We start from the raw sequence: 8,905 nt of genomic DNA, 5'->3' as shown, positions 1-8,905 counted from the left end.
GGGAAAATTTCTCCAGAACAATCCTTATTTATTCGTATCGCCCGAAATTGTATCTCACGTGTTACGACAGGTCCTCGGAAACTATTTCCTCGGAGGACGATGATCGTTCTACGTGCAGAGAACTTCGTGAATAGGTGTTCGTACTTCAACATTCCACTGTCTACTGGATTAAAAATACATAGTAACAAAATCGAGGAAACTTTTCATCGTTCTCCTACTGAAATCTCACTTTCCATTCAAGAAATGTTTGAAACGTGCCCCGTGTGGTTAACCAAAGATATCCACAGCGAAGAACCCTTCACGAGCGATCCACCATCGCGGTGTGGTGTTTTTCCCATGGTTGTCCGCGCATCGATGATCCGACAGTCGCTTCCTCCGACTTGACTTTGCGAACGTTTCACGCCCGAAGCCCCAATTAAGTAGAATGACTGACCCGACACCCCGCCACCGTGAATTTATTGTCCGTGGTTCTTCGTTGGGGGTGTTCGAACAACATGGACATAACTTCGTCGCTTGGGCAGTGTTTGCGGGGCGCACCCTGACCGGGGTTGGCCCATTGTTTGCCCCGAAATGCACGCAACGCGGAATCATCCCTCGACGCGTGACTTACGTGCCTGTAAAGCCAAACACAGCAGGACGCATCGTGCACGAGAGAACGTCTATTCTGCACGGCGAGAAATCGGCGCGCAATGAGTGGTCAAACTTGCACACGTAGTGTTCCAGGCCATGTAGAAACATGGAGGTAATTTTGTTCGTCCAACTCGACCTGGTTGAACGTTTCTTTAGCGTGCGTTACTCCGGTCATCTTCGAACCATTGTCGAATATAAAACTTTCTTTTTTTTATAATTAACGATATTATTCTCGATAAGATTTAGAGAGAGATTATTGCCTTTGGTAGAGGCAGGTCAGGTCTCCGTAGCTTGAATAAAGAAAAAAAGGCGCGTGGAAAATCAAATTTCCGCGATGAAGAAAAATTCTGATTACGTCCATTCTGGTTAGGAGAGGAATTGAATCGTCAAGGTCTAACCCCACAGGAGTTTATGGTTGGTGACCGTAAGGTAGTTGAACGAAGTGAATCTTATTACGAGTATCGAGTTTGTATCGCGATTTTAAGATCTAATCGACGATGCAGATTAGTCTTGGAAGAATATTACACGAACGTAATAAGTATTCAATCGGTGCACAGTGAATAATTCTAAAGTCCAGTCGGTGGCAAACTTCTGCAAACAGTTGGAGTACATTGCGTACGAATCGATAGTAATTCGTAGCTTTAACGAGCAACGTAGAATATGTTTCCACTTACGTATCTATTTAGACGAATCTTAGAAGTTGCGGTTCCTCTGTACGCTCGCTGGGTTAAACTTCGATTCAGGTCAAATTCGCTATGTGCGCCCCCGTGTTATAGGGCGAGCAGCTACCCCATTGGATTAGGAGACCCCATAGAGGGAAAAATGTAATATAAAAGGCTTACCGGCTAAGCTGTTAATATGTTGTAGGACTATGTGTCCGAGGAGGAACTATGTATATATTACACTGCTCAAACATATGTCTTTTCTGATCGTGTTTGCGTAGGGAATACAGAGATTGCGGCTGCGTTCCAGATCATTCGATTTGTACTTGGAACGATATCATCGATCGATCGCGATAAACGCTTATCAGAGAAATTCGGACCTATCGATCGATAATCTATTTTTATTTTTCTCCTACAGTTCATCTTACACGTTGTACTCCAATTTTTCTAATCGAAAATATCGGTAATGCCTACCTGGAAATTATTTCCATAAACGTACAAATTTTCTTTTTAAATCAACGTACTTTTCTATTCGATCCACGATCGTTGAGTTCGAGTCTTCCCTCATTTTGTCAATAATTGCACATTGCGCCCAACTAGACACAGAAACATTTTTTTTTTCAATTTAAAAGACTCCCTCGTTCGAGAATGAATAAAATTCAATAAACGCGTTCTCGACGAGCGTCGAATCTTATCTCGTTTCATTAATAATCGCGTATAGAAGATGGCTGCGATTGATCGACGGAAACCGTGCCCCCGAAATTGTTACCTGCGCTCGTACCTGTCAGTTGGGATCGCGTCTCGCACGTGAAACGGATGCTTATCGAGCTAAACGGAACGGACAAACGGTGCCTCGGCGTAGACAACACTTAATATATTTGCGTTTGAATTACGCCCCTGCCAACGGGTGCCGAAGAACCAGAAGGGAGAAAATGGAGCGAGCAGCGGGCCGAACGTTCGGGCCACGTGACGGCGCGTGGCCGAAAAACTAATTGAGATATGAAATTTATTTGGCACCGGGTTCTGTCCACTTCGATATTCTCGATGGAAACTTCGTGGCTCGTTTCGTGCAAATTTATGCCCCGCGTTCCCGATCATAAACAACGAAATCGACGACGATTTACTTTTTTCCGTGCTCGATTCGGGTTCGCAATATCGTATCGAGCTTGCGAAAAGTTGAACGTCAGTTTTCGCCAATCGTCTCGTGTTCACCTAATACAGAAGCTTCGAGAGAGAGGGAGAGAAAGAGAGAAATTCCACCCAACAATATCAAACTTGTTACTCGCCATAAAAGTTTAAGTACACCAGACGCAGTCGATTCTTTAAGCCGAAGAACCTAAACCTCGTGAATTTTCTTCTAACCAGATGATAAAAAATTCACGGTGCAATTAAAGGAGGCTACCGGGCCCTCGACGCAACGATGACCCTCGATATTGACGCCCGAAGTTAATGGAGTAATCGTACTTTGGAATAAGTTCCAGGTAGTACCCAGTATTTCGAACCTGTAATTTATTGTATCAAAATATGGCAAAAGGTCGTTCGAAGATCGTTCTCTTCGCACCTGACAAGAATCACCCCTGACATCGACCGAAATGCACCATAGATTGCATTCAACGTTCAAAAAAAAAAAATAATAATACACAAGTCGCCGTATCTACTCGACTAATATCTTGAACATCTTTAACTTAATATCTTCGACATCAATTTCGTTCCTTCCACAAAATCTCAACAACCCCCTCGAAAGAGTTCCTTCGAACCCTCGTGCTGGTAGCTCTCAAAACTGTTCCCTCGAATTCCTCGGGAAAAATCGAACGCTCGAAAAAAAGAAAAAAATCGCAAATTAATTAAACTTCTTCGTTCTCGTTCCTGGAATTAGTCACAATTCTTTCTCACCTTTGCCGCAAGCGACACCTTCCCGAGATGTAACTGGCGCGCGTGCACCGAACACAGTGCGGTATCTCTATTTCGGCGCGCGGGAAAATTAATCGTCGCCGGTCTGTCATTTCGATTTTGATCTTAACGGGCGGGAGCAGCGAGGCGTTATACGAGGCCGCTCGATATAGGTAGCAATCCGGCAGTCTGCAGTTAATTTAGAGGCCATTTCCTCTGTAAATAGCCAATAAAAGCACGGTGAGCGCGCGAGCGCGCGCTACCCGCCGCTCGCGAACAGGGGGGGCGCGGGCCAGGTAGGCGAACAACCAGCGAGAGGGTGCCGGGGTTGGTGGCAGGGGGGCCGATGTCGAGGAGGGACGGGAGCGAGACGGGACGCAATATTATAAAATTTAATGTCTTGGTTTACGGGCCGCGGAGCCGGCTATAACCTCGCCCCGATATTTACTGGGCAATCGCGGGGCTATATTGTACACCGATCCAAACCCCCTCTGCCCACCCCCTGACTCACCCACCCACACCCCTTTCGTCCTATCGTTGCGTTCCACGTTGTTCCGTGAACCTTTCCCGATCGGCTTTTCGATTAAGGCCCCGTTTCGTATCGGTCGTTTCACCTGCCGATTTTCGCTTCGAGGAATTCGTCTTTGATAAAGACGTCGATCTTTTGATTCGTCGATAGTGTGTTGACGTCAATCGTCTGTGAGGATTGTTGGACGATAGAAACGAGGGTGAAACACTTTCACAAAGTGACGGGTGCAAGTTTTGAGCGCACCTTGTGGATTCGTGAACCGGACAAACGGAAGAAAGACACCTGGTTCGATCTAGGGTGGTGGGCTTAACCTTCGAAGTGTTCGATGTGGCGCATTGTTTGGTAACTGTTGTTAGATGTCTAAAGAACACTTGGACAGCATCCGATGCACACTACGAGGATTTATAGACGAGCCAAAAACAAGGGGGACGAGTGGTTTAATTCAGGGTCAGGGAGTTTATCCTTCCGAGTGTTTGGCTCGACACGGTCTTTGGTAACTGTCGTTGGATTTACAGAGAACAGTGGCAAAGTGTCTGGAATAGATTTCGGTACCACTGAATCACACTACGGAACACTTGCAAAGTCTTGGATGCAGATTTTGGCATCACTGTGCGGATTTATAGACGGGCTAAAAATAAGGGAGACCGCTGGTATAATCCAAAGTTGGGGGATTTACCTTTCGACGTGTTAGGCGAGACCATTGATATTCTCGAATGTGTATTTGAATGAATTTGGACGAAAGTATTGTTATTTTCGAAGGACAGTGTTAAAAAGACGCTCTTATCGCCCAGGTAACATCTACCCAACCGATGGTAATATCCTCTGCTTTATTCAGGAGTTATTAAATGATCTTTCACTATTTATACTAAACGGAAAGGAATTTATATTCGCAGATATGAAAGTATGGAGCGGGGTAATATTTTATTTCGTCGTTCTAAATACGAAGCTGTACGGCTGCACTGGAAATTAACCGAGTTGATTTAAACGATGGAATTATCTTTCAAAATTTGGACTCTTTGGTACTGGAGAACTATTGGAGACCCAGAGTAGTTCCTTGGTCAATTATCGTATGCTTTCCGAGGGAAAATAATACGAACAACGATGTACAATTTCAACGATACGTAATATTTATCAGCATCGTTTTCAAAGAAAGTGAAAAGCAGAATCGTTCTCTCCTGAATTTGAAAAATATCCGTAATTATTTTTATTCGACACGTATCGACGATAAATGGCGATTGAAATTCTACGTTTAGGGCTCCGATGACGTCATTGGTGATCACGAAGCCAAAATCAATCGAAGATGTTCCTAATCGGAAGTTAATCGGTGAATCGTCGAGTAAATACTTCGATTTGAAATTTTCCAGCAAACAATTTACAAACGCAAATGTTCATTTTGAGTTGTATCGTCGATAGTTTATCTTAGGTACTCGCGGTGTCCTTGGAGTTGCAGAGTGAAATTTGTCGAAAGTATCTCACCGTGGATCGATCGCAAATGTTGCACGCGCTTGAAACTTTGATGCGCTTCGCGAAAACTATCGTCGAATCGTTGGTCGACGAACCACCAACGAACAAACCTGTAATTTTAACTAGCATATTTTCGACGTGTTTATTGACCGAACCACGAGCGGATCGCAATTATTTTACAACGGACTACGGTCGCGTTAAATTTTTCAAACGACTCGTCGCGAGCTCTCCCGATATTCAATTCCTTCGTCACCGTGAAATGAAAATTATAATCACCGTTCTCTGTAAACGATGAACATCTTCCAGATTCGATGATCTCACTCGTGAATACGAATACTACAAATTAGACTCTTCCGCTTAGTCTACGCTCGAAATAACACCTGTCATCGTGAAAAGATAACAGCCAAATACCGATGAAAGATCGATGTCTAACTTTTCGCTCCGATCGAGCGTACTTTCCAAGAAACGTACGAACGATTCAATGTACCTAATTACGATGGAAAAGAAACCGTGTATAATCCACGGGCTCTCAATTAACTCTGTCCACCTATTAAAGGTAGACCCAAGGTGTTTCCCGAGCGTTGGTCGTTTCATCGCCGGGTAACGGTTAATGTATTTAATTTACTGTACCGAACGTCGCATTAGCACCGAGCCAGCCGTGGATACACGATCGATTCTATGAAAACGAACGTCTCGGTGTAACCGTGATCAACGAACGGTACGAAATTCGATTCCGAGCGAACGACAAACAGGAAACGGTTTAATTCAATTTCAAGAAGAAGTCTGCGGAATAACGACGCAAGAAAGCACTTAAAAATCGGAAGAGAGCCTCGTAAATAGCACTCGATAACCGGTGATTCGAAAATAGTACGTCTCGAATGCTGTCCGTATCGTTCTGGACGAATTCATAACGATCGCGATCGCGACGTAACGTCGGAGGACGTAAATCAGTTACCGCGAGGAGACGACTAGGGGGTTCGAACGGGGGTGTGTTGGGTGGATAAAGGGGGTGGCGAGAGATACGTGCACCCCGGACAAATAAAGAGGCTTCGTAACACGCACCCGCCTTTTCCGTCGACGTTAGGAAAACTAACGACGGAGCCGGGATAAGAGATAGCGTCTCCGAGGTGAAACAGGTAGCGACCACTCTTTGAGTTTACCTCGGAGCGCGACCCGTGTATAGCTGGATCCTCTTCCTTTCTTGTTTTTTTTTTTGCTTCTTTTTTTTCCTCTCTTCACCCCTCTCCCACACCCCTCGACACCGGAGATATTTTTACGCGTGATATAACGTCTGCGGCAACCTCCTATCCCTTGGATCTCGAGGACGACGTCGTCGGTGCCAAAGGAAAAACCTCGGGTAACCTTCTCGATGCGGAAAATTAAATATCGCGCGCCCGAGGCTCGCTTTCCACGATTCTGGAGGATATCAGGGATCGGGTGAACAGTACTTTTCGGAACGAGGGTATTGCTCAGGCGAGTAAGAATTATTTCGGCGCTTTGCGCAACGCCGTGTTCGAGTTTCTTTTTTTTACGAGGGACAGAGACCACCGATTCGCGGGAGGGGTCTGTATCTCGGTTATTATCGATTCTATCGAAAGTCCGCACGGGATTGAAAAGTTTCGGAATTTAATTCACGATAAATTCGCCGGTATACATTTTTCCCCTAAATGCAACGGTACGGGAGATGTTACGGGGTTTGAAACTGGTTGTCACGGGACATCTAGGCTACCGTTGATCGATCGTCAGGATCGGTGCCAGCAGAGTCTCTATTCGTCGAGTAATATTTGTTCGATTAAACTCGGAGCTAACTCGGTATTCCCTTAACCCTTTCGTGGTACTCCGTGCACTTTCCATCGTCCACAAATTATCTATTCGCAGCTCTAATCGTCTTTGTCCCTCCTAGAACCAACCATACCCTCTCGATACCTCTATTCTTTCGAACTCCAACGTCCAGAAATCAGTATTCGCAGTTTCAATAGTCTTCATCCCTCCCCGAACCAACCATACCCTCTCGACACCTCTATTCTTTCGAATTCCAACGTCGAGAAATCATTTCCAAAAATCATCAATTCGTAGCTCCGATCGTCTTCGTCCCTCCTAGAACCAACCATACCCTCTCGATATCTCTATTCATTCGAATTCCAACGTCGAGAAATCATTTTCAAAAATCATCAATTCGCAGCTCCGATCGTCTTCGTCCCTCCAACCATACCCTCTCGATACCTCTATTCTTTCGAATTCCAACGTCGAGAAATCATTTCCAGAAATCATTTCTTCTCAGCCCCAATCGTCTTCGTCCCTCCCAAAAACCAACCGTACCCTCTCGATACCTCCATTCTTTCAAACTCCAACGTTCAAAAATCAGTATTCGCATCTCCAAATAACCTCCCGAATCCCTCTCGATTCTCATCTGGCAAAACTCTTGAAATCTACGCGGGTAACATCCGGTTCGTTTCAACCTCGGGCTCATTACCCGTCATTTATCCGGTTAGCTCTCCGCGCCGCGTGTCACGGAGACGTGGCCCGCTTAGAAGCAACCCCGGGGATAGACGGTCCCGGGGTCCCTTAATTTTTTATTATCCCCGGTGTAACGCGATTTCGGGTGGCCCGTAGATGTTCGAGCGTGATGTATAATAGCGCGTGGTGTGCGCGAAAAGGGTTCTTTCTCTTTCTTTTTTTTTTCTTCTTTCTTTTTTTATTTCGCTCCCTCGTTCCAAGCGAGAAAACCCAAGGGCTGGGGTGTTTGCGCGCTCTGTTTCGTGGCCGGACGCCCCCGTATAGGTCGGGGGAGGGGAGTCGGTCGGTCGAAAGGGAGGGGGGCGTCTCGGGAAGATCTATCTTCACCGGATAGTCCAGGTGGCTCTTTCTCCGTATCGTTGGTTGGGTGGCAACCTCCCACCCCGTTCAGGGTAGAAACGGCAAAACACAAGACACAAGAGGGTGTGTGGGGGTGTGGAGACCGACTACGGCGGAGAAGTCAAGGCGGGTGGAAGAGGGCGAGTCAGGAGGAATAAGGGGGGAGGAGGAAAGGCCAGGCGAGGTAGCGACGTCACCACGGAAATCAAGAGTAATGCCAACACGAAACTGCACTACCCCTCGCGCACCCTTGCCAACCTCTCTCCTTTCTCGCTCGGTTCGTTCCCGTGCCTTTCTCCTCCTCCTTCTCCTCCTCCACCTCCTCCCCGTTCACCGGTGTCCCCTCCTCTTTCTCTCACGCTCCCTCGACGCGCGAGTTTCTCTGTCTCCGATCACCCCCGTCACCCCCGTACCGCCCCCTTGTTACTCTCCATCCTCGTTCTCATCCACCTCGGCTAGGTTTCGCTCTCATTTCGCCCGCTCTCTTCCCTTCGTTCGAAGACTCGCCCTCCTGCCGCCTCCGCATCTCACCTCTCGCGATCTCACCTACCCCCGGGGAATAACCCCCTTCCTGTTCGTAGCGCACGGGAAGCGGAATAGAGGAGCGACGGAAAGAAGCGGAGAGTATATACGAGAGCTTCGTCGCGGCCTACGGCTTCGAATCCGCGAGAGAGAATTTTACAGCGTGCTTTCCACGCGCGTTTCTTTCGTTTCTCTTTTTTCTTTTTTTTTTCTTTTCTTTTCAACGCCCTTCTCGCGACGACGCGTCAATCCTCCGCCCGGAGACTCACGATTCCTAGCTGGATAACCCGCACATCTTTAAGAGTCCACGACGGGAACGAGGAGGGGACTAGATTTGGAAAAATAACGCTTC

Source organism: Ptiloglossa arizonensis, chromosome 10, assembly GCF_051014685.1.
Source record: "Ptiloglossa arizonensis isolate GNS036 chromosome 10, iyPtiAriz1_principal, whole genome shotgun sequence".
Lineage (NCBI taxonomy): Eukaryota > Metazoa > Arthropoda > Insecta > Hymenoptera > Colletidae > Ptiloglossa > Ptiloglossa arizonensis.
This window is presented reverse-complemented; position numbering follows the sequence as displayed.